At 38.8% G+C, this 27,592-nt stretch overlaps 1 protein-coding gene and 1 pseudogene across 4 annotated transcripts in view; both read right to left on the bottom strand.

The window, feature by feature from the left end:
- Positions 1–27,592, bottom strand: part of SH3RF1 (SH3 domain containing ring finger 1) — a 183,907-nt gene that overhangs the window by 122,793 nt on the left and 33,522 nt on the right. The gene's annotated exons all lie outside the window — the stretch shown is intronic.
- Positions 24,469–25,503, bottom strand: LOC138923281 (ATP synthase F(0) complex subunit B1, mitochondrial pseudogene; annotated as a pseudogene).

The following is a 27,592-nucleotide window of genomic DNA, read 5'->3' as shown; positions in this document are numbered from 1 at the left end:
TCCCCTTTGAAAAGTCTGGGCTCATATTTATCTTGTTTCTGGAATTTGAAGCAATTGACAATGCTGAGGAGTTGATTTGCTGATTAAAAGACTTTCATAAGAGGGCTGAATTTCCTTTCTCTGTCAATCAGTCATTAGTGCACAAAGGAAAGATGGGAATCATATTTTAAAATGGAAATTCACTAGCAACGTGGAGTTACCTGATGTGCTGACAGAATAACAAGGGAATCAAGAGAAAGAGCTTCATTAAATTTAGCGCTATTTACGTTCCAGTAAATCCAGTGTTTTAAAATTTTGACATTTGTTTTGAAACCAGATTCAAATTTAGTACACAGTATTTCTTTGTTGGCAAGAGCTGCAAGAAAGTTAATGCCAATAAGTCTAGCTATTTTACACAAACTTTTTGTGTGTTAGAATATCAGAGGACCTATGAATCAGGTCAAAATTAATACCACATGTATGGCTTTGGAGAAACAGAAATGACTTGTCGGATTTCTATCATAAAAACTAATTTATATTTTTGTAATCCCACCGATAAGGCAGTAATAGGCATGGCAAACTCTCTCAAGTGCTATCTCTCTTATATTAATAACTGATCTTGTAAAAATAAGATCAAATAACCTAAAAATGCAGGCCAATTTCTAGGCATGTCAAATAGACTGCCCTAAACTGAGCGGCAGAGAACAGAACTGAGCACGTCCTTCTTGGGTTCTTTTTAAGGCACTTGATCTCATTAAAGTGTTGACCAACACTCACCTGTCAGAAATATCTTCCAGCATATTTTTTCACTTAGGAATATAGCCAGTAACTCCGAGAGGTGCCCAATGACATCCTTAACTGGACTAATACATTTCTATCTTTCCCTTTCTTGAAATTTGCCAACACATCATAATGACACTGAGTGAAATTCTTCTGACTCAAGGAAAGAAAAGAGAACATCGGCCTATTTAAAGAATTTCTTAACACACACACACATAAACACGAAAAATCCGTATCCTTGACTTGAGAAAGCAAGCAAACCATATCCAAAGGAGTTCTCAACTCCATTTGGCAAAAGGGCCTCTGAAAAAGAAATTCCAGCTCACTGGGGACATTTACATTTTAGTGATGCTTAGAATTTCGGGCCTTTTATAATTGGTTCTTCCTCTCACTGCCAACACAAGAACAATAAATAATTTTTTTTTTCTGTGAGGAAGCTTGGCCCTGGGCTAACATCTGTTACCAGTCTCCCTCTTTTTGCTTGAGGAAGCTTGTCCCTGAGCTAACATGTACACCAATCTTCCTCTATTTTATGTGGGATGCCACCACAGCATGGCTTGATGTGCAGTGCTAGGTCCACACCTGGGATCCAAACCTGCGAATCCCAGGCTGCCAAAAGGGAGCATGCAAACTTAACCACTACAGCACTGGTCCAGCCCCCAATAAATAAATTTTTTAATTTATGTTTTTAAGTGGAAGAGTGATTGAATTCTGGAACAGAGCATGCACAGCAATCTGAGAGGCAGAGCACCCAAAATCTCTCCCAGATCAATAATTTCAGGAATTTACAACAGTGGTTCTAAAAAGCACTCTTGAATATCAGAACTTCAAGAGAACACTGAAAAAATATAACAAAACCTATGAAATATTTACTGCTATAAATGACACAGCACTTCCAAATATTTGAAAATGATACCTTTGTGTGCCATACATATGATTGCAGTTATAGGGGACGTTTGAAGTTCTACTGGATTCATGACCTCTTGCAATAATTTAGTGCCCATTCCCCACCCAGGGATCTGCCAGCACTGCCCCAGAGTCTAATGTCCAAAAAGACTGCTCATAGGATTCAGTCAAATTAAATAAATGAAGTCAAGAAATATCTGGGTCAAGCACTTGCGATGTGCAGTGCTCCACAAGGATGCTCTAAAGACAAGCTATACAGCGAATCTCTGCCCCAAGCTCTCAAGATACCCTGGGGGCAGCGAAGGTCCATCCTTTATATGCAGTGGAAAATACACCAAGCCATGAGAGATGTAAGAAAATTACAGTTAGTACTGTTGTCATTTTACCAATGGGAAATGAAGAAACTGGTCAGGGACAAAGTGAATGGGGCAGTAATCTAAAAAGAAATGATGCACAATGGAATACTACTCAGCTATAAAAAAAAAAAAGATGAAATCTTGCCATTTGCGACAACATGGATAGACCTTGAGGGTCTTATGCCAAGCGAAATAAGTCAGACGGAGAAAGTCAAATACTGTATGATTTCATTCATAAGTAGAAGATAAAAGCAACAACAAAGAAACACACAGACACAGAGACTAGATTGGTGGTTACTGGAGGGGAAGGGGGGAGGGAGGAGGAAGGAAGATGTGACAGGACACACATGACGATGACAGATGGTAATTAGTCTTTGGGTGGTGAACATGATGTAGTCTACACAGAGATTGAATATAATGATGTATACCTGAAATTTACATAATGTTATAAATCAATATTACCTTAAGATAAATAAAAAAATATATAAGAAATGAGATCTTCTAACTTCTGACTATTATACCATCTGCTAAACAAAAATTCCTACATTCTAAAACAAGTCACCATGATATACTAAAACCATTTAGGATTGACTCTGGCCTCTGAATCAATACTATCCCAGGAAAAATCGAACAGCTTGGAGCTCTGTCCACAGGTGTGGTAGTGGTCTTCTATGCTCTTGAAGCTCAGCCCTCCGGGTTCCAGCTGCTGCAAGCTCTGCTGGGAAGATCAACCCAAGAGTAGAACGATGGCTGGGCCAGTTCCAGCCAAACCACCTCTGTGGAGGACGTTTGTTTAGAAAGCTCCCTTTTCCTTAACCACTTGTCTACTGTGTCAAAAACCTCCACTATGCAACAGAGGACAACAGGAGACGGGGTTGTTTATACAGGTGCCACTTTGCAAAGGGCGCTCACTGGAGCAACCCTCCCTGCGGGGCTGGACTCAGATCACAGGCCTAATGACGACATCATGGTGGGCGTCAGTGGGGGTAGGTGGATCCTGCACCAAAGAGACGGGTAGTGCCTGGGGGAAAACCCAAACACAATCTGGTGGGTATAACCTCTAGTCTGATTTGCCAAGTTTTCATGTCTGCGGGTATGCAGCAGATAAAATGAAACAAATTAAAGTAAAAGATATTAGAAATGCAAAGATTTAGCTCAGACTTGCTTATTTAAGGCCTCCAGTTTTGTTTTTTTTCCTAAAAGGAAACCACATTCCTTCACTAACCCTCCTTCATCCACGCCCCCACTGCCTGACCCCAAGTATTAGCAGTTTCTGTCCAGAGTTTAAATGACCTTTGCCCTTCCACCCACTTTATCTTCTATAGGAATTCCATTCATCCTTTTGTTACTCACTGAAACCCATTGTGCCCTCATTTTCCCTCTCACTTTTAATTATATTCCTAAAGAAACTCTTAATAGAGAAAGGAAATAGTTATCACTGCGTGGGGGGAAAAAGATGAAAAATAAATTTTAATATCACAAAGCTCTACTTTTTAGTAAGACAGACACAGAATTTTCTAAAAAACATACATGTGTATACACACACACACAGACACAAACACAATCTATTTGATGTTAGTTTTAAGAAAACTTGAAAAATTGCCATCAAGGCAAATATTTCTTTCCTAATGATTTAGTAAATAATTATTGTTATTCCTAACTATTAAAATAAGTACACATAACCTAAAAGGCCAGTAAATGACAATTAGCTATCTTAGTTATAGCAATTTTACCCTGTCAGCATACCAAGGACAAAATGAGATGATGCTGAGTTTTGAATCAAGCATCAAATATCTAGTCTGAAGGTGCACCAGGCTCGTCTTATCTATCTCCTTCATTCAGGTCCAGCTCCTAGAAAGGTGCCTAACATTCACTGCAAGTCATTTGTACAGTAGCCCCCCTTATCCATGAGGGATATGTTCCAAGACCCCCAGTGGATGCCTGAAACTGAGGATAGTACCAAACCCTATATATACACTGTATATATATGTATACAATATATACAACGTATGTTGTATGTTCCTAGACAAACATACCTCTGATAAAGTTTAAGTTACAAATTAGGCACAGTAACAGATTAACAACAATAACTAATAATAAAATACAAAAGTTATAACAACATACTGTAATAAGTTACCATAGACCTTAGCAACCTCAGCATATGATTTTTTTCTTTTCTTCTTAAGTCAGGAACTTTCACCTTTTCACTTAAAGGAAGCACTTTACAGCTTCTCCTTGGCATATCCAAATTGCCAGTATCACTACTCTTGCACTATGGGGCCATTATTAAGCAAAATAAGGGTCAGTCAAACACAAGCACTGCGATAGGGCAACAGTTGACCTGATAACCTGATAACAGAGTTGGCTTCTAAGTGACTAACGCATGGGTAGTGCATACACTGTGGATAGTCTGGAAAAAGGGATGATTCATGTCCTGGGCAGTACAAAGTGGGACAGCGAGAGATTTCATCCCACTACTCAGAATGGTGCACAATTGAACACTCATGAATTGTTTATTTCTGGAATTTTCCATTTAATATTTTTGGACCACAGTTGCCCGTGGGTAACTGAAACCACGGAAAGCAAAACCACAGATAAAGGGGGACTACTGTAATTCAAGGGACAAAGCCAAGAAGTAGGCTGTGAGCCCCAGCCAGGCATAAAGCCCCAAGGCATGAATAAAGATATGAGAACTTTTCTCAAGACTCCAGTTTCTCTGGCCAAAAAATAAGCAAGGGATTAGGAAAAAGTAGAAATGAGGGAAAAGATGAAAAACACAACAAACAAAATAAAAAATGAGGCAGTTTGTTATAGGAGAGGAGAGTGATCTTTGTCAACCTGTCCCTCAGCTCTCAAAACAAGGGTCTACTTCATCCAGGAAGCTTTCCTTGATGCCAAGTCTGTTTGAGGTGCTGTCACCCCAAATTCTCCTACTACATTCCCCTACCTACGGCATTTATGACTCTACACTGTAATTGCATAGTTACTTGTCCGCCTTCCCCACTGGAATTGAGGCTATGTGAGGACAAGGACCAAATCTAGCTTGTACTGTAGTATTCTCAATATCAAGCATGGCCAGTGATGAGTCAGTAAATATTACTAAAAAAATTAAATAATATAAGTTCAAACGCTAGTTCTACCATTAACTTACACAGTGACATAAAGATACTCAAGTTTCCTTACCTGCAAAATGGAGATAATAGGTGACACTATAACATACCAGGCATGCTGGCACAATTCATGGCACTCAGTAAGTGTTATATGTTTTCCTTTCATCACACCTTTTCATGAGCCCTCACATCTCTCCACTCTGATAGGTCCCTCCCCGCTTCCTCCCTCACTAAAACCTCTCCACCTCACCTCTGTCTCGTGTGAGTCTTTCTGTCATTTTGCCCTTTTCTCCTCTCTTATTTTCTCTCCTGCTCCTCTTTCGGTATTTATCTTTCTGTTTATTTCCATCTTCTTACTAGCAAGGATCATTTGTACTTGAAAACTGTGAACTTTACCTTCTAAAATTCACACTAAGACAAAACATTTTATATGACTGCTTGGCTCATACTCTAGATATGTTTTAACCTATGATTATTTGTAGTATGATGTAAAAATCGAAGTAAATGCCAATTTCATAAATTATAATGAACCATTATGCAGACTTTATTATTTCCAAAAGAGGTCTAAGCTTAATGGGATATTTAAAATTAAAAAAAAAAATCACTGAAATGGAATTGCATTTACTTAAAGAGCTTATGAAAAATATTTTCTTTTCATAATAACATGCACAACTTTGCATATTTTATTTTTGTGATGCTTCAATGTTAAACTCTCAAAAAACACCTTTCATCAACACAGAATTATTTATTTTCAGAGGACAATGTAAATAAGAATAAAAGACCAAACACATATCCTTAAATCCAAAGTCCCCAAACAAGTCTCCACTCTACCCATCAGTGAGCAGGTGTGGGTATTTCAACCCTTTCTCTAAAGAAGGAACTAAATCTAAGACCAGCGGGCTGCCACCATTCCCTGGAGAACTCAGAATACGCAGGTCATCACATCAGCACTTGTCTACTGTGAATGAGGAACGAGGTCACACTGTTCTCCGACAGCGAGTTACTTCAGTTTGAATGAAAGCCTGTGTGCTTCTACAGCATTTTTCATAATTAAAGGGGGAAAGTTCCATGAACAATTAAAGCCTAGAAAATGAATGTATAAATGTATGTGTGTGGCTGGTGGATGAAACGCGTTCAGAAGTTTTATTTCCATGTACACCAGGGAATTTGCAGATGCCAATGAACCCAGTGCAACATCGTACTGACCCCATTCAAAGTCACCATCTGGATGGTCACCACTCCTGACTCCACTCCCATAGGGGAGGCTTTTCAACATGATATTAACTTCTGATCTGTTTTACACTCTAATACCAAAAATATAAGAAAAATCGCAAAATCCAGTTTTAGGTAGTTCTTCCCAAATGTAGCTAATTAATCCTTCCACCTTTCACACCACTATTTAGCCTTCGATGAATAGCTTCGAAGAGAAATAAATAAATGTTTCTGTGATGTCTTATTTGTCTGCTTTCTAAAATAGTCTCTGAAATATTGAATCATTATCAAATAAGTAAAAATCTCTAGTTTGAAGCAATAGAATGACACAATAACCTCAGGACTCTTTTTAATATTTAAGCAAATATCTATATAATTATTCTTTTTTCATTATTTCCTTCCATTTGTTTTTCCTTTTAAATACACTTTACTTTTTAGAGCAGTTTTAAGTTCACAGAAAAAACTGAACAGAAAGTATAAGGGAGTTCCCATATACCCTTTGCAACCACACACGCACTGCCTCACCACTATCAACATCCCCCACCAGAGGGGCACATTTGTTACAATCAATGAACCTTTGTATACTGACTCATCTTTACCACCCAAAGTCCAAAGTTCACATTAGGGTTCACTCCCGCTGTACATTTTATGGGTTCTGACAAATGTATAATGACATCCACCATTACAGTATCATATAGAATATAGTTTCATTGCTCCAAAATTCCTTCATCCCTCCCCCCATAACCCTTGGCAACTAGTCATCTTTTTACTTTTTACTGTCTCCATTGTTTTGCCTTTTCCAGAATGTCATATAGTTGGAATCATACAGTATGTAGCTTTTCCAGATTGGCTTCTTTCACTTAGTAATATGCATCTAAGGTTCTTCTATTCTTTTCATGGCTTGATAGCTCAGGTCTTTTTAGTGCTGACTAATACTTCATTGTCTAGATGTACACAGTTTATTTATCCATTCACGTACTGAAGGATATCTTGGTTGCTTCTAAGTTTTGGCAATTATGAATAAAGCTGCTGTAAACATCCATATGAACATTAGTTTTGACTCATTTGGGTAAACACCAAGGAGCACAATGGCATGATCATGTGCTAAGAGTATGTTTAGTTTTGTAAGTGACTGCCAAACTGTGTTCCAAAGTGGTTGTACCACTTTACATTCCCACCAGCAATGAGAGTTCCTGTTTCTCTATATCCTCAAGAGAATTTGGTTCTGTCAGTGTTCTGGATTTGGGCCATTCTAATAGGTGTGTAGTGGTAGCTCATTGTTTTAATTTTCATTTCCTTGATGACACAGGATGTGGAGCATTCTTCCATATGCTTATTTGCCATCTCTGTATCTTCTTTGGTGAAGTGTCTGTTCAGGTCTTTTGCCCAGTTTTAATAGTGTTGTTTCCTTTCTTATTGTTGAGTTTTAAGAGTTGTTGCATATTTCAGATAACAGTCCCTTATTGGAGGTGTCTTCTGCACATATTTTCTTCCGGTCTGTGGTTTGTCTTCTTATTCTCCTGACAATGTTGCAAAGCAAATTTTTTTATTTTAATGAAGTCCAGCTTATCAATTTTTCCTTCATGGATCACGCCTTTGGTGTTGTATCTGAAAAGTCATCATTGTGGGGCCAGCCCCCTGGGCAAGTGGTTAAGTTTGCACACTCTGCTTTGGCAGCTCAGGGTTTTGCTGGTTCTGATCCTGGATGTGAACCTAGCACCACTCCTCAAGCCATGCTGAGGTGGCATCCCACAGAGCACAACCAGAAGGACCTACAACTAGAATATACAACTATGTATGGGGGGACTTTGGGGAGAAGAAGGAAAGAAAAGAAGAAGAAGATTGGCAACAGATATTAGCTCAGGTGGCAATCTTTAAAAAAAGAATTACCAGCCGGCCCCTGTGGCGGAGGGGTTAAGTTCACACGCTCTGCTTTGGCAGCCTAGGGTTTCACCAGTTTGAATCCTGGGCGCAGACATGGCACTGCTCATTAAGCCACGCTGAGGCAGCGTCCCACATGCCACAACTAGAAGGACCTACAACTAAAAATACACAACTATGTACTGGGGGACTTTGGGAGAAAAAGGAAAAATAAAATCTTAAAAGAAAAAATTAATTAAAAAAAATAAAAAGTCATCATCATATCCAAGGTCACATAGATTTTCTCCTGTTATCTTCTAGGAATTTTATACTTTTGCATTTTACATGTGGGTCTCTGCTCCATTTTGAGTTAATTTTTGTGACGGATGTAAGGTCTGTGTCTAGGTTCATTTTACTGCAGGTTGATGTCCAGTTGTTCTAGCACCATTTGTTGAAAAGACTATCTTTACTGCATTGTATTGTCTTTGCTCCTATATTAAATATCAGTTGACTATATTTGTGTAGGTCTATTTTTGAGCCTTCCATCTTGTTTCACTGATCTATTTGTCTGCTCTTTCGCCAATACTACCCTGTCTTAACTACTGTAGCTTTATAGGAAGTCTTGAAGTAGGTAGCGTCATTCCTCCAACTTTGTTCTTCCCCTTCTCTATTGTGTTGCCTGGCTGGGTCTTTTGCCTCTCATATAAACTTTGGAATCAGTTTGTTGACATCCACAAAAAAACTTGCTGGGATGTTGATTGAGACTGTGTTGAATTTAGAGATCAAGTGTGGAAGAACTGATACCTTGACAATATTGAGTTTTACTATCCATGAACATGGAATTTCTCTCCATTTAAGTTCTTCCTTGATTTCTTTTATCAGAGTTCTGTAGTTTTCTTCATATAGATCTTGTACAAATTTTGCTAGATTTATATACACAAGTATTTCATTTTTGGAGGTGCTAATGTAAATAGCATTGTGCTTTTAATTTCAAATTCCACTTGTTCATTGTTGATATATTTGAAAGCAACTGACTTTGTACATTAACCTTATATTCTGCAACCTTGCTATAACTGCTTATCAGTTCTAGGAATTTTTTGTTGATTCTTTAGGATTTTCTACATAGACAATCATCATCTGTGAACATATTCTGCAACCTTGCTATAATTGCTTATCAGTTCTAGGAATTTTTTGTTGATTCTTTAGGATTTTCTACATAGACAATCGTCATCTGTGAACAAATACTTATTTCTTCTGTCTCAATCTGTATGTTGTATTTCCTTTTCTTGTCTTATTGCATTAGCTAGGACTTCTAGAATGATGTTGAAAAGGAGTGGTGGGAGGGGACATCCTTGTCTTATACATGATCTTAGTGGGAAAGCTTTGAGTTTCTCACCATTAAGTATGATGTTAGCTCTAGGGTTTTTATAGATGTTATTTATGAAATTGAGGAAGCTCCCCTCTACTCCTGGTTTAATGAGTTTTAACATGCATAGGTATTGGACTTTGTCAAATGCTTTTTCAGCATGTATTGATAATCATGTCATTTTTTTTCTTCTTTAGCTCACTGACGTGATGGATTACATTAATTGACTTTTGAATGCTGAACAAGGCAGACTTCCATATCCAGGATAAATCTGACCTGGTCATGGTGTATAATTCTTTTCATGCATTGTTGGATTCAATCTGCTAATATTTTGTTGAAGATTTTTGCATCTGTGCTCATGAGAGATATTGGCAGTTTTCCTTTCTTGTAATGTCTTTGTCTGGTTTTGGTATTAAGGTAATAATGCTGGCCTCACAGAATGAGCTAGAAAGTATTCCTTTTGTTTCTATCTCCTTAAAGAGATTGTGACAATCTGGTACAATTTCTTCCTTAAATGTTTGGTAGAATTTACCAGTGCAGTCATCTGGGTCTGGTGATTTCTGTTTTGGAAAGTTATTTTCATTATTGATCAATTTCTTTAATAGATATAGCCCTATTGAGATTGCCTATTCATACACATCATTTTTGTTTATTATAGAAGTTGCATGTTGTTTCTCTTGGGAACACCAAATTCACAGGTTTGCAGGGTCAGTTCCAGACTACTGCAATAAAGTGAACATTGCAAATAAAGTGAGTCACATGAACTTTCTGGTTTCCCAGTGCATATAAAAGTTATATTTACACTATAGTATAGTCTATTAAGTGTGCAATAGCATTACGTCTAAAAAAACAAGGTAGATACTTTAATTAAAAAGTGCTAACCATCATCTGAGCCTTCAGTGAGTCATCATCTTTTTGCTGGTGGAGGGTCTTGTAAAAAGCACTTAATCTATGGAGCACAATAAAGCAATGTGCAATAAAACAAGGTATGCCTGTATTTGTAAGGCAGGCAAACAATAACTAAAGAATGTTTAGAAGCCCATATTTTGTAAAAGGTTTAGGAAAATTGAAAATTATAATGTTTAAAATTAAGAGGTTTTGGGCCGGCCCAGTGGCGTAGGGGTTAGGTTCGCACACTCTGATTCAGTGGCCTGGGGTTCACAGGTTCAGATCCTCGGCACAGACCTAGCACTGCTTATCAAGCCACACTGCAGCAGTATCCCACATAAAATAGATAAAGACTGGCACAGATGTTAGCTCAGTGAGAATCTTCCTCAAGCAAAAAGAAGAGGATTACCAACAGATGTTAGCTCAGGGCCAATCTTCATCACACACACACACACAAAAAGGTTTAAGCGTTTTACAAATTAGTTTAGCATCCATCTTTATGATTCCTAAATTAGAGATACTCAGCTATTTTAACTGCTTTCTAGCAATTTTTGAAATATTATATTTTTAGGTAAAATTTTCTATAACTGCCCTCACTTATTTTGTTGTTGTTGTGAGTGTAAAGAAGATCTATGTAATGACTATGATGGAGCATACAAACATCTGTTCAGAAATGAGAAATGCTCTCTCCTCATGTTTTCACATCAAAAATTCATGTTACATTTTAATATATGAGGAATATCTCACGAAAGCAATTCATTTGAAAATTATATATACATGTGCAAAGCAGTATTAACTGCCTAGTTATTCCAAGCAAAAATTCTTTTCTCTAGTACACTAGATACACATACACACACACACACACACACACACACACACACTATATATGTATAAATATATATATATAATATATATATATAAACAATTACTTGGGTGTATTTAACTATTTCTTTAAAAGAGTTAACAGTAATCTAATTAAATCAGATTAGGAGTAAAGCTTAAAAAATGTTAGAATAAAAAACTAATAAAAAGCATCTTGGGATACTGCCATCAAGTAAAGAAGCTGGCCTAGACTGAGAGACCATGTACAGAGAGAAAGGCCCAGGTAGCCTCAGTTAAGGTGCCAGATGTGAGGGTGAAGCCATCTTGGATGTTCCAGCCCCAGCCAGGCTCCCAGCTCAATGTAGCTTAATGAGTGACCCCAGCAGACAGTACATGGAGCAGAAGAACTGCACAGCTGAGCCCAGCCAACCCAAGAACCATGAGAAATAACAAACTGTTGTTTTAAGACATCAGATTTAGTGGTGGTTTACTACACAGCAATAAACAGCAATACAACAACATATGAAAATGTCTTCATAACTTGGGTTAATACAGATATCTTAAACATGTAGTCAAATTTATTAAAGAGAATTATTCTTCTATCCCTTTTGTATTATCCATTAATTGCTAACTGAAAATTTATTTTTAGAAAGTTAGTTAACAGTCTTCAGTATTTTTCCTGCTGTTTACATTTTTGGTAAATTAAACAAATACATTTAGTAATTCATTTTTCAGTGTGACACAGTATAATAAAGTAAAATACCATTCAGTATCTTGTATAGTAGACTTCCCATGGTCTTCAATAAAATAAGCTAGTTTAGAATTTAAAATCGACCTGATATTATTTCTTCAGGCAAGGCTTGGTTAACCACATGAGCCGGGCAGGCTGGACAGGATCAAGGCCAGTAAAGGCAGCTGCAGGAAGAAGACTGACCCGGGAAGAAGTCTGGAAGCTAGCAGGTAGAACACCAAAGCCAATGGCTGGGTAACAGAGAAATGACCCAACAAAGCTGTCACCTTCAGGAATGTCTCACCAGGTGGTGAATCAAAGAAACAGGAAATCAGGGTAAGTAGTGGCTGACAAAATCAGAGAAAGTCAGTTGGTAAAAGGGCCCAGGACACCAGTCTGGGGCTCAGGGGTAGTTGAAAGGGGGAAGAAGCATTAGAGACAGAAAGGTGGAGCGCAAAGCTGGAGGCGGACAAGACAGGTTACTACACCAGGAGTTCCCCACAAAGGACAAAGCCCCAAGGTCGCAGTTAGCTGAGCGTCAGATGTGACTTGATGGTGAAGAATAAAAGACTGGGCTGAGCACAGGGAGAGAGAAGAGGGAGTTCTGGCTTAACGGATAGGAGAGCTGCAGGTGAGGAAGATGAAAAGGTTCTGCGGATGGATGCACGGCAGTGTGAATGTACTTTATGTCACAGAACTGCACACTTTAAATTGGCGAATTTTGTGTTACATATATTTTACTACAGTAAAAAGTAAATTCTTCAAAAATGAGAGAAAAAATGTTTTCTAGCATCATTGGTCAAAAATACTGGGTCTCTTGGGGCAGGCCCAGTGGCACAGTGGTTAATTTCACACATTCTGCTTTGGCAGAACCGGGGTTTGCCGGTTCGGATCCTGGGTGCGAACATATGCACCGCCTGGCAAGCCATGCTGTGGCAGGCATCCCGTATAAAAACAGAGGAAGATGGGCACGGATGTTAGCCCAGGGCCAGCCTTCCTTAGGAAAAAGGGGAGGATTGACAACGGACGTTAGCTCAGGGCTGATCCTCCAAATCACCTCAGTGCAAAGAATAGTCTACAGATTGAACTTCCAGGAAGAAATTAATTTAAATGTGAATGCTTTTATCCCTAGAGAGAATAAGTAGTAGCCAGCATTTGCATCAGAATCCAGTCTGATACAGCCATCTTTATTTTAAATGTGTGTGTACATACATATATGTATTCATACACATATATATCCATATATATCCATAAATATGTGTGTACATATATACACACATACACATGTTTAATATTATATTTTAATAATTATTTATATTATATCAATAAGTATATTAATATATAATTAATAACTAATAAATATGATATTTCATCATATTAAATCTATTTAAATATAAATATTTTAAATAATAAAATATTCGTCCATCTCTCTATAAAATCACCGGCCTGAACTGAAACTCCTTTCACCCATTTCCCTGGAGCTGGGACCAGGAGCCTGGGGTTGGAGGCTGAGCCACTCTTGAAGCAGGGAGGAAAGGCTGCAGGGGAAAAACACCCAAAATGCAGATAAAGCCAAAGTCATTTATATTTAAGAATTAGAGCAGTGTTAATTGCCTAATTACAGCTGAAGCTAGTACTACATGCATTTGTAGTATGCAAAGTAGGTAGTGTAGTGTCTAATAAACATATGAATGAAGTAATCAATGGGAGAAGCATCTAAGAGTAAAAAATGTTAAGTAAAGATAATCTAGGAGTAAGATTTTGCTTCAGGTAATTAGGAGTGAACTATGCTTTCAAGTTGCCTTAAACACAACGTAATTTACAGTATTTAAAAGTCAGACTTTTGGCAGATCCACCCTCTAAAATAAAGCCCTGAGCAAAGCAGCATGACTCCCCCACCCAAACACAACTTAGCACAAAGACTCCATCCTCAACTTCCTTACATAGCAGAGAAGTCACAGTAAATCCAGTTATCTGATTTCTCAACTCATAAAAAAAGGAGGAGGAGGAGCTGATAGACAGGAGCATAATGACGTGGAAGAGGTGACAACTGACAGCCTGACCTCTACAAAAGACAGGAAAAAACCAGACTCTGGACTGTGTTAAGGCACGGGGTACTAATGAGTGTACGGAATGGTACTCCTACATCCTCAGGAGAGGGTTACTCCTGGCTGCGTAGTCGTTGTTCAATCAACGTAGCGAGTGCTTGATGTATTTAAGGAAAGACTGAATAAAAATTACAAAAATAAAAAGGGTTCTGGTATTTGACGTAATAAAGTCCAGTAAGCTAAATGTTCACCCATGAGAACACCTAATTTCCTAACCAATGTCAAATAAAGGAGCCATTACTTTATTTTCAAGTCGTTCTTCCTAAAAGAAACTATTTGAATGCTATCAAAGATTGTCTGCTAAAAAACTAATGGACTCCCCTCTGAAATCCCTTAGCGAATATTTGAGGGGTGTGTATGAGGGGCAGCTTGTGTTTGTTCTCCCTTGTCTACTGTTTTCTGTTTCCTTTAGGCCTGTCTGCAGGCAGAGGGCCAGTAGACAGCTGCTCTGATTCCTCAAAGAGACCAAACTCAACTGTGTTCACGCCTTCTTGCTGTTGCAACAAGGGGCTTTAAATTTTGAAGATGAGACTATTTCTTCAGTTGTGCCCCTCTACTGATTTTCCTTATCAAGCAATCATCAGAATCACTTATTTCCTTGTCACCCTGTATAAAATCATTTTATTCATTTAAATGTCATGCTGTTTGTTCCCAGATTTTTATTTTGTCTCAGTTGACTAAAAAGATACTTGAATAGACAGTTTGTTATTAATAATCAACAACCATGCAGTCAGTTCAAATTAGCCTGTGGTAATCTAAATTAGGAGAAAGAAGAGAAAAAAGAAAAAAAGAGAAAGGAGGAATTTTTGGTTTATGCTTGAAAGAAATACTAAGATACTGCAAATCAGTCAAAGCGAATCATCTGTCTGTCTACCAGCATGCCTAATGTTTCACTGCCTATCTATAATGAAGAGAAAAGTAACTAATGTAGGAAACAGTTTTGTTATAAACTGTGCATAATTTTGACTGTTTTAATAATGAAATTGACATAATTTTCTTTCTTTACTATGAACTTATAACTGGAAGGAAAAAGGCAAGTCGTGTCCACAGCTAGCTGACTCTTCACATGAAGACTGGTAAGAATAAATTTCATTTTAAATAGATGTCATTTCACAAGTTCTATGATTAAATATTTACACGAGCTTTCTTCAGTCAAAAATGAATGAACCAGATGAACTTCTGTTTGATCCTCTCCTCCACAGGATAAATATTCCTTTTACTAATACTTTGAGAGTGCCTATTTGGCAAGGGTGAATTGAGGAGTGGGGCAGCTGTTGGGGGTGGGGGACATTTGCTCTGTTTCAAGAACAGCCATCATCTGGCCTTTGGCGATTTTAGCAGTTCGCAGTCCTGCCCACCTTCCAGCAGTGGGCACCTGGACACCAGCTCCAGCAGGATTACCTTTCACTACACGGGACACCTCGGTCAAACCACGGATCTGCAAAGCTCTGTTCACCATCATGCATCATAAAGCTTGAACATCCTAACAATCTCTGATTATTTATTGGTATGCAATGCACACAGGAACTTGAAACAACATGAAAATGCAATCTGGAGTAAGAATCTACAAATCCAAACATTTTATGAGGTCAGCAGTTATAATTTTCAAGAACAAAGTCATTGCAGAGGTTTTGATTATTGTCAAAATTAATGAGAACGAAGGTGAGTCACAGGTTAAATTTGCCTTAAAGGTAAGCCCACAAAATTTCGCAGGCAAAAAATTGTGGTTAAAGGTACCTAGTCTTTGAACGTCATGGGTCAAAACAGTTTAAACACAACTTTAATGACAAAAGGTCTCAACTGGTTAATCAGAAATGAGAGGTGCGCAGGGCATTTTATACTGTTTTCAATTTGCTGACACCACATCATTCTGTGCTTGCTAGTGAGCAGGCGTAATCCTCAATGGCATTAAGATGAAGCGGCTGAGCACAAAACGACGGGCACATCAAGTAATGATTTTATTCTTTGTGTCATTTTTCTTTCAAGTGGAAGATTCCCAACACTCTCTGCTTCTGACAGTGTTTATAAACACAACTCTGAGAAGCATCTGGACGTAAAAAAATAAGTCTTTCCAACAAACTGTGATAGACAGTCACCCAGATGAGTCCTCATCCAGCAGACATGGATTTGGAAGCACTTTTAAGACCTAGTTCCCACAAAAATAAAACTCAAAAATTGCCCAAATTGCTGGGTTTGATCTCCATCAAAGAAAAACAATATATAACCCAAGATTTACCATAATCGGCTATACTAACAACTCTGTTCTGGGAATATTGAGAAAACATTAACATCGGAAAAGAAGGCTCAGAGTCAGATATGTGCACTAGGCTAAAATCATCTTCATGATAGCATTTCATTTTAACATATAAACACTATACCCCTCGTAACAAACCTTATAACCTACAATTAAAGGCAACATCTTTAATGCCTTACAATAAAATAACGTAGCTGTTAAAGCAAAGAGGACATGACACTTCATCTTTTACTCCCTAAAATTTGCCATGAGTTTTAAAATTCAGCATTCACGTCATATCTGTATTCTACAATTCTGATGGCTTTTTCCTAAAGGGATCCTAAGTCTTTCTACAGTACATACAGCAAACCGCTAAGCTAAAGCATGACCTTAGTGCTTACTGGATAAACAATAATAATAAACTACATAATTCATACTTAAGTAAGTCTTCTTCCTCTCACCCACCCCAAAACTACTCTACCACTAGTTTTTCCTTGTAATATTACTAAGTGTAGACGTCTACTACGTGATGATAACATATATTCCATCCATTTGCTTGTTGTTTTTCTTTTAAGTTGACTTGTTTTCCTGCCAAGGCAAAATATACTGCAATATAAAACCAGAAATGTGGCAATGATTACATGCTTTTAAATTATAAATCATTGGTTGTTCTGTACATTTGACACCTTCCTAACGGGGATTTAAGATAATAGAATTTAACTCTAAATTAACAACAGTTAGATAAATACCGTAACAAAATAACAAAGTCTGCTTCAATAAAAGTGGAATCGTAATCTGAGGATAAATTTCAGTCAGTTTATTGCTTCCCCTGTTAATCTTTCACCTTCTAAAATGCATTTTACAACTAAAAGTGAGAAAGAACTTAGGTTAACAACTCTCTACTTTGTGACACGTTAACTTTTATGGAACATGTTTATTCCCCGTGTTCCGTCCTGCTCCCCACCACACCTCGAACACACAAGTTCAGCTGAGAAAACTCAATCTAAAATAGAACGTTCTGAGATGCCTATGAGGCCAAATGGGCTGTAGGAAATGCCTGTGTGGACAGCATCCTGGTACTCATGTCGATTTTTATGAGGTGCAGTGTCATACTCCCTGAGGCCCACCCAGCTGCAGACCTTTAAAAAGGTAAAGCACACACAACATTGCCCCCAACCCCCTTCCCAGGTGGCATCAGTCCTCCAACACGTAGGCCACTTTACGGCACTCCTCCAGGGCCTTCCAGGCATGAAACCTCAAGGAAGGACCCTTCTCTCAGGAAGACACAAAAGAAAACCTATTCAACTAACAGGTAATGGATGCCCACTGAGTGCAAGATGTTGCACTCCACACATAAGGATAGGAGGATGAAACGGACACTGAGCACGGACCAGCGAGGGAGACAGAAACATAAACAAATCATCACACCTGCCAGCGAAGGCAGCACAGACAATAAGAAATACTCACAACGTTCTACAAGAGTTCTGAGGAGTTGGCAAGATCAGAGAAGGCATTGTGCAAGAGATGACAGCTGAAAAGGCTCTAAAAGGATGGGTAGGAATTGGAGGGATAAATAGAGTGGACTCTAAATAGGTGAGGAAAGAGGGGACACTACAGCATGAGGGAGGCAAGTCTCAGACATCCGTTCCTTCAGTCGATTCATATCTTAAGCTTATTCCACTCCATGTCCTGAAGTGATTCATATCCAAAAATCATTCAGTTGATAAATGCTTACTGAACACTATGCAGTCACAGGCACAGTTCTAGGTGTTGAGGATACACTGTGAACAAGACAGGCAAGGTCACTGCTCTCATGGAGCTTATTTTCCAGTGAAGAAGATAGACAAACAGATCCATAAATAAATATAAAGGTTAATGTCAGGTAGTGATAAGTACAAGAAGAAAAATAAAGCAGGGTAAGGGCACAGTGATTTAGGGGGGTTTCTATAAGAGTGCTCAATGAGAATGTGATATGTGAGCAGAGACCTGAATCAAGTGAGAAAAGAAGTTATTCAACAGAAGAAAGATGGAAAAGCATGTGCAAAGGCCCTGAGGCACAACAGTTTGGCATAGTTTGAATAGTCAGCCAGTTACAAGACTAGCTAGAAGACGAATGTGGCTGGAGTAGAACACTGAAGCAGAGACAGGTAAGAGATGCTGCTGGAAAGGTAAGCAGAGAGAAGAATGAGTGTTTCTCAATAAGAACACTACTGTCATTTGGGGCAGGATAACATGGTCTTGCTCCTGCCTAGCATCACGGCCCTTGAGACACTGAATGCCAATAGTACCATCCTTGTAACAATCAAAGGAGCCACCACACATTTCCCAACACTCCTACGGGTGACAGAAAGGGAGCAGTACCTCCCACTGAGAACCACTGAACCAGATTCTGAATGGTCTTGTTGTCATAAATAGTTGATACGATTTTGTTCTAAGTGGAAGGGAGAAGCCACTAGAGAGTTGTGAACAGAGGAAATGGCATATTGTCTATTTCTACAGAGCGATGATCTGAATTTTATTTTTAAAAGATGTCTCTGCCAATTGCATGAAAAACTGACTCTAGGATATAAAAGCAGCCTCAGGGTAACCAGGTACAAGGCTATTGCAGGAATCCAGGAGACTACGACAGCTTGACTGGGGAGGTTACAGCAGAGGTGCTGAAAAGTAGCGAGATTAGGCGTATTTTGAAGACAGAGCCAACAGAATTTGCTTAATGCGGCTTCACCCAGCTGGAACAGCGTACTGAAGGGGGAAGTCAAAGATGAGGTTGGAACGGGAAATTGGGGCCGATCACTGAGGGCCTAGAGAGCCAGCCCAAGATATGCAGTCTCATTCCGTAGGGAACAAGGTGCCAAAGGAGGGCTTCACCATGCCCTGAGCAGAGTAACCCCAGAGCAGTGTGCAGACTAAATGGGAAAGAGGAGAGACCGAGAAGAGGGAGCCCAGTTACCGCAGCCCCTGGGGGTACAGGGGGCAGGCTCTGCGCACCGATGAATCCAAAACACATGACAAAGACAAAGGGAGTGCCAGTAAAGGACTGGCTGACCCTGAGTGCACCCTGGGTGACAGAGGGAGGACAGGGCCATGAACAAAGCTAGGCATCAGGGAAAGAGGACAGGAATCGAGAAGAAAGGGAGGTGTGCTTCCAGCTTCCGCTTCAGACATGCTGGGTTTGAGTGCCAGCCAACCTCACAGAGAAGAAAGTCAGCTGACTGTGTAGGACTGTGCACTCAGGCACCAGTTAGGGCTGGAGATCACCAGGAGTCATCAGCAAGGTGGTGACCGCTAAAGTCACAAGACTGAACTGGGGTCAGCCCCAGAGAGGTCAGAGAGAAAACCCTGGAGAGAATGCCAGGCACAGGAGAAAGGAAAGGGGCAGTTTCAAGAACCCAGTTGTGTGCAAGAAGGTCAAATGAACAGATGTAAAGAATAAACACTGAGAAAAAGCCAAAGGATTTTGTGACTAAGAAGAATCAGGAACTGTCAAGAGGGCACTTTCATCAAGAGAGAAGGGCACTGCAGAGTGCTAAAGGAAGTGAGTCAGTCTAGGAAATGCAGCCCGGTGTACACTGCCTGCCAAGGCCTGGTCATAAAAGGAAGGACCCAAAAGGTTGGTGGCATGAGGGAGCAGCAGTGTGGAGAGGAGGTGGTGTGACTGAGTGTACGTGTGGGTGTCTGGGTGTGTGTCTTAAGGGGGAGAAGTAATTTGAGGAGTTCAAAGAGAAGAATCCAGTGGAAAGGGAGAGACTGAAATTGCAGAATGACAGCATCTACTAAGGAACAGGATAAGAGAAGAGATGGGCGGAGACACGTTAGTGTCGGAGAGGAGAAGGGACATGCCTTCCTCTGGCAGACAAGGGAAGACGGTCAGGCCGTGACCCACAGTGGCTGCCATGTTGCTGACAGCCCCTCTGAATAAAACAGACTGGAGTCAAGAGTACGTGACACTATGCAGTGACCCATGAGACAAGGAATAAAGCTATATATAGCAACACACTTCGGATAATCACTTTCAGGAGAAACAATATTCTGACTAATGCCATTATTCTAGTTAATGTCGTGACATCAGAACAACCAAATGTTGTGACTCATAGTTTGTCTCTTTTGTTTAGTGCTCTTAATGTGAATGAAAGAGGTGGGTGGTTAAAGTGCCTTTGGTAAGTGAATGAAGAAGAACCTTCCAGACAACAGAAAACATGCCATATATAAAAGAGTATATTTTGTTTCTGAAATTAATTTAAACTCCTACTTGGTTTGCCTTTCTCAATCACTTGACATTTACCATTCAGTTTTAAATTCATAAATCAAAAGGATTGTGCTTTTTACCGCACTTGTCGTGTCTGTATATCAAGTTTTTTATGGGTCACTGTAACACCACCATTCCATAGCAGTGAAAAGCAAAAAATAAAGAACGCTATAACAAGGAAAAATATGATGGAACTTGACTAAAAAAGGAGCAGGAAAGAACAGAGAACATAGACTCAGTAATTAATGAGATAATGAACCATAGCTCTTGCTAACCTGCTTTAACCACCGCTCCCTCCAAAAAAGGGAGGACAGAAAAAGCATAAGCCAGCAGCAAATGTCTTTAGGTCAGGAGCTATTTAAATAATTGGCTAAGATGCACCATCAATTTTACAGGAAACTACTGTAGATAATGAAATATATCTTTGTAACTGTATTTCGTACTGTATGCCAAAACTATCAGTGAAGCTAAAGTCTTATAATAACTGTGATTGGGTGATGAATTGAATGAGTTAAAATAACATTAGTTGCCCCTAATTCTAAACATAAGTTGTACTACCTCAACGACCAAACTGGTTTTAAAAATACATAAAAAAGAATCGAGACGTCAATTAATTCCAATTACAAAATGATAAGAATAAGAAAGAACAAAAACAACAGAATATAACATTAATCAATAACCTATTTTCAAAAAACTCTAAATTTATTAAACACTAAAAAGATTTGAAATGGTAAATGGAAACAAAGAACTATTCCCTATTTGACATATTTCAAAAACGTTCCTCTCGAATAAACTATATCTGTCACCAAATAGTTCATCTTTCACTGATAGGTATATGGCAAATGATTCATGGAGACCATACACGGCAACAAAAATATGTGGTTTTCTTAACAGGTGTCAGGTGTCAAGTTGGAATTTATGCTCTACAGCTTGTAATGGAGCCCACAGCAACATAATGTTTCTTTTAAAATCTGAATTAGCATTTTATATTCTCAAGCAACATTTGGCAGGGGTAGCTGGGATCCCTGGGTGTTGCGTAATATCCACACATTATTTATTTTACTATACTACCATATTGATCTATAATTACTCTCCGTGTGTGCCTTTTTCCACTAGTGGACTGGAAACAATGAGAGTAGAGAGACTCCACAGCCCTGGCAGCACCACAGTGCCCATCGAGACAGACCCAGGCACTTTTAAGAGGACTGTCAAAGGGCAGTGGGTGAGCTATACCAGAATTTCCCACAGGGAAACAGACCATCCCAGGACCCTGGAGCAGAATCTACTGCATTTCCAAATGCTTCAATGCAGGAAACTCATAAGGAAAACTTTTAAAAAATAATGCCACAAGAGTGAATAAAGGAAAGTCCATAAATCCTGTAGTCATGAAGTGATTCTGAATCCCAAATGCCTGATTTGAACTTTACTGAGGATTTTACTTCCTGTAAAAGTAACATAATGCCCTTTCAAATCTTGTCTTTCTTCAACAAGTTGTCTCACTCGTCCACTTTTTAAACTGTTTCCAGGAGCAGTAAGCAGATCATCATGAATACAAATGCTAAATGCATACTTTCCATAAGAACTAAAAATCTGCACTAGACAATACTGGCTGTAAAATCGGGTGATCATCAAATACAGGCAGTCCACCTAAACAGATTTCAGCATACAGGTGTGTTAGTTTTCTATGGCTGCTGTAGCAAATTACTACAAACGGCGTGGCTTAAAGCGACACAAATTTGTTATACCACAGTTCTGGAAGTCGAAGTCTAAAATGGGTCTCACTGAGCTAAAATTAAGGTGTCAGCAGGACTGCATTCCTTTCTGAATGCTCTGGGAAGAATCCATTCTCTTGCCTTTACCAGCTTATACAGGTTGCCTGCATTCTTTGGCTCATGGGTCCTCCTTCCATCTTCAAAGCCAGCAACAGCGGGTTAAGTCTTTCTCACCTGGCATCTCTCTACCTTCTTCTCTGCTCCCCTCTTCCACTACTAAAGGCCCATGTGATTATACCAGACCCATCTAAATACTCTAGGACCATCTCCTCATCTCAAGGGCAGCTGATTAGCAATCTTAAGCTCCGTTTGCCATGTAACAACATATTCACAGGTTACAGGGAGAGAATGTGGACACACTTGGGGGAAGCGGACATTATTCCACCTGCCACAATTTGTAATCATCTATTAGTACATACACCATTTCAGTTTTTCATACAGACACATACACACTATATCTACACTCAAAAAAATTGTTTGAATTTCCCTGTCCTACTTTAGGAATTCTAGACTAACTCTGCTGAATAGTTCCACAAACATCTCTTATAACTTTACAGTGTTAAAATCTTATTTTTTTAAAAAATCTGCTCTTGAAAGAAATTCCAGATGGTTCCAAGAGTGCAAACCAAAAAATGTCTTACTTTGATTAAAAATAATAATAATAAAAGCACCACCAGAAGAGCTCTCTTAGGTTCACAAATGGTTTGGTATCTACCATAATTCCATTTCAGGGCTTATTCTAGAAAAGGCCTTAAGGCTCCTGTCCATAGTTATAATTCATTCTGCTATAGGCAAGTTGACCTATGGCTACACTTTTCTTAAGTCAATTTTACTTTATCTCAAAAGAGTGAGTTTTTCCAGAAACTCTCAAGGTCTCCAGTTAACCAAAGATATCTGAACTCTGTCTCAACTGTCACTGCTTTCCAATAAAAATAAATCATGATTTTAATTCCAACCTCGGTTGTGGGAAAATGGACTCATCCTTACATTCTCCTTCTTTTATTAAATGAAGAGACTTACATAGAATAATTAAAATATTTGAATTTAATTAAGAATGCTGCTTTTGTCAACCTCAGTTCAATCCTCTAATACTTCTGCTGGCCACTTTCTTTAAACAATTATCAAAGGAACAATTTCTGAATCTTCAAAACAGCAACTTAAACAGTAATAATTTATTCTAAAATACATGACCCTTTTGTTCCCCAAACTGACTGTGTTCCTTGGCACACTTGGAAATGTGTACTGGTGTACCTCAAAACAAAACAAAAAACCCTATTATGGTCACATACATTTGGGAAAGGATGTATACTATACTCTCCTTTTAGAAGATTACAATGAACATTCACTGTTTAAAACTCTTAACAAGTCCCAAAGCACTGAAATTTCTAACTGTTCAGCATCATTGTTTTCAGAAGGTTTTCCTAACACCCCTCTAAATATCCTGGGTTGAGGCGGAAGAGTGACAAGAGAAAGCTAATGTAGAGAGTAACTCCACAGAGCATTACTTACTGAGCACTGAAAGCATTCTCTTCACAGCTGGGAACAAAACCAACCCCTGAGAGTTTATAAGATATATGTGCAAACGTCAAATGTAGAATCAAGGCCAAATTGCAACTATGAGTAAGATTTACTTGAAACAACAAATATAAAAATGTACTGTAACCTCTAATTGTACTTACATGGATGGATCATTTAAAAGAAAAAAATGTTTAACTCAATATGACTTTAAATGAACCAAATCTAAACAAACCATACCATGTTTATAGTCAAAATGTATCTCATTCAAAATGCTGGCCCTCAAATAGAGCCATCGATGTTTCATCCACTCTATCTAAGCAACAGATTAATAAAAGGCATTTCAAACGTTTCTTTTCTTCATCCACTGAGTTAATAAAAAATAATTTTCAACTGTCACTTTATTGCAGCATGGTAGAATTAAGTACAAATTTAAACTACTATTTGGTAATCTTTAGTCAAGCACCAAATTTTATAAAAAGCAAACTGCTTATTCAAAAATGATCATGGAACAACTCAAAATGCAGAGCAAGAAGGATGAGAAATATCTCGCCGGCCAATGGATTATTTTAATTCTCTCACTATATGAAACTCAAACTTTTCATTTTTAGGAAAGGGAAACTATAACTTCAGGAGACAGCAATACAGAAATATTTTGTCATATAGACTAGTGTCCATTTACTCAGCCAACTGTTGCTGGCTGTCTCAACTGGGAGAGATGCTTTTACAGAACTGGCTGTGCTCGAGCCTTCTTTGAGCTGCTTTAGATCCGAAACGCACTTGGCTATTGTCTCCTTTTCCTGCTGTGAGGAGATGCTCTGTACCACGTGATTCTCCACCCACTTTATCATGTGCTCTTGTTCCTTCAACGCATCATATTCTGCAGGAAGATATGATAGTCTAGGCAATTCTTTACTTCCTGTGTACTCCAGGCAGCGTTCCTAGTGAGCACCCTCTGAGGCCATAGCAATGTTATTCCTCTGGAGATCAAAAAGGTAATGGAGCTTTTGAACCAGTGCCTGCTGTGACTTCTCCAAATCAGTCGCAGCCTGGATGTGTTTGATGGAAGCCTGCTTCACCTCTTGTAGTTGGGCCATTTTTTTTTTCAACATGTTTCTCAGCAAATTCTCCAATAGAGGCACCATATTTTTTAATTACTTAAGACAAGAAACTCTATTGTTGATATGGCAGAGATGGTCTCTGGAGTAATCACATATATTTCTTTGGAGAGAAAATATAAGACAAGCCCAGTTCTGAGCATATAGGGTCCTGTTGTACCGGTTTTAGGATAAAGAAACTGGAAGAATTCCTGAGGGATCGGCCCCAAAAGAACTTTTCCTCCATATTCAGGAAGATGTGGTACAGCAGCAAGACTTGGCTGCCCCGTGTGAAAGATCCTTGTTGCCTGCAATACCCCTGGACCAAGAAGGGCTGTGTTCCTCAGAGGTGGCTGCTGTGGTGGCAGCAGAAAGTACCATGTGGGACAGCATGCTCAGCAAGGGTCCAGGCACCAGTATAAGCGTCCCAGTGACCAGGACAGGAGAATCTGTCAGGGACAGGAACAAGATGGTGGCTCCAGAAAATTTCTTTTAAATGGTTTTCACCTGTTTTTCAATAAAATTCTACAAATATTTCCAATCTAAATTAAAAATCTCAACTTTAAGCTTAAAATAGTAAGTATTAATTATTCAAATATTACCGACTTCCCTTTTTTAAAAAATGCTCTAAAGATGAGATACACTTCTTTAAGTTTATGGATGTTAAGTAAAAACAATATACTAGGCTCAAGAGGTTGACAAACAGTGTCTTTGACTGTCCTGTCCCTGTGAGGTGGTAAGATCCAGTGTAAAAGCCACAAGCACTGGGGCCTGGGGTGGGATCCCAGCTCTGCCTCGCAGCAGCTGTGTGCCCTGGGCTTACTTACCTGCTCAGTCCCACGTGTCTTCATTTATAAATGGGAGAGGGTAATAACACCTATCTCATGGGGTTGTTATGAGAATTAACTGAGTTAATATGCCAAGCACTTAACATAGTACTGGCACGTGGGCATTCAAGGAATGTGTCCCGTTTCTATATTATGGTTGCTTTTACTACAGTCTATCTAATGTTTTACTGCCCCACATTTGTTATTCATAAATAAAAAGGAAAATAAATTTCTCTTACACTCAAGATTCTAAACTGCCAAGACTGGATTTGCCCCGAGCTGTGACAGGATACTTATTCCTCCACTAACTACCCACCACCACCAAAACACCCATTTCTATTCCCATCAGAGTCCTGGACAATCAATGCCTTTTTCTACTTCTGCCTGAACCATTTCTCTTCAATTACTGATTCATTCAACTATATTCATCAAATACCTACTACACGTCAGGCACTGTTTGACATTGGAAATACAAAGATATATAGATATCAGGTCCTGTTTTTAAAATCCTATTAGTCTAGAAGAAACATGAAAAAAAAATATTTCAACAGTTTAAAAAATTCTAGAATGGAAATATATCCAAGACACAGTAGTGTACTGGCAAAAAAGAAGGCCTGAGTGCCAGGCCAGGGAGCTGGTCAGGTGGTCAAAGAGGGTAGAGGTGATGGCCTGCACAAAGGCAGATATGCAGCGACTGGTTCAGAGTACCCTAAATACTGGACGGCCAGTGAGGGCGCTTGTAAAGACCTGTAAGGCGAGAGTAAGTGGATGGCTCTTGTAGACTGTGCTAAAATTTTGGCACTTTATTCTCTATTCAATAGAGGGTTCTGAAGAGATTTACACAGGAGAGTGAGTGTTTAGATTCACATTTAGGAAGATCACTATAGCAACGTGGAGAACAAAACAGTGGAGGTAGAAACTAGAAAATACAGCTAGACCAAGTCATCGAGCTTCATGATTTCCATAGTGCCTTCAAAATTCATTCATTCTTACAATGATTTTATTTTAGGTGGGCATTATTACCCCTACTGAATGTCGGAAACTGACCTTCAACAGGATCCAAAGACTAGCCCAAGGTCAGATAATAATGATGAAATAATAGCTAAAATGGACCCTTGAATCCAGGTCTTCTCACTCCACTGACCCTTTTTCCTCAACCCCTTGAAGTTAAAATAAAAGGCAAACTTTGGTCATATCACATCCTAGAGTAGCAGGGGAGCTGGTTTAGCCAGGGCAAATGAACTGAACCTGACTAAGATGCTTTCTGATTGAAACAACATAGTACCTACATCATAGCTATTTAAAATGAAGTTGATTCAGTAAATTTTTATAAACTGTGCTTTAGTCCTGAAAGTTGGCTGCTACTAGATATTTTTTACCCTTCTTTGGTGATATGCTCAAACACCCAAATAAGATTCATGCCCATCAAACTTAAATTAAGCAGGACTTTAGTTTAATCCCTAAACTCCAAACATGATATAATTTACAAATCTGACCAATGGTAGAAACTGCCAGGTTGTAAATATTAAGTCTTAATATGTAGCAGATTATAATAAAACTCTGATTTACTCAAAATAGTTGGTAAATGGGATGTTCTAGTTAATTTAATATTCTGATTATCTGGAAGTTAACAGGTAGTCTATATATCGTAGAAGAATTAACTAATTTTCAAAAAATTAGAATAAAGTAATTTAAAATTAAAACCATACTGAGTATGATTATTCATCAGTCTTCATTTTAACAACTACTGATAACTAACATTTATTGAAAGCTTACCATGCGGCA

This window comes from Equus caballus, chromosome 2, assembly GCF_041296265.1.
Source record: "Equus caballus isolate H_3958 breed thoroughbred chromosome 2, TB-T2T, whole genome shotgun sequence".
Taxonomy (NCBI): domain Eukaryota; kingdom Metazoa; phylum Chordata; class Mammalia; order Perissodactyla; family Equidae; genus Equus; species Equus caballus.
Note: the sequence above shows the minus strand (reverse complement) of the source record. Positions and strands in the feature narration are given on the sequence as shown.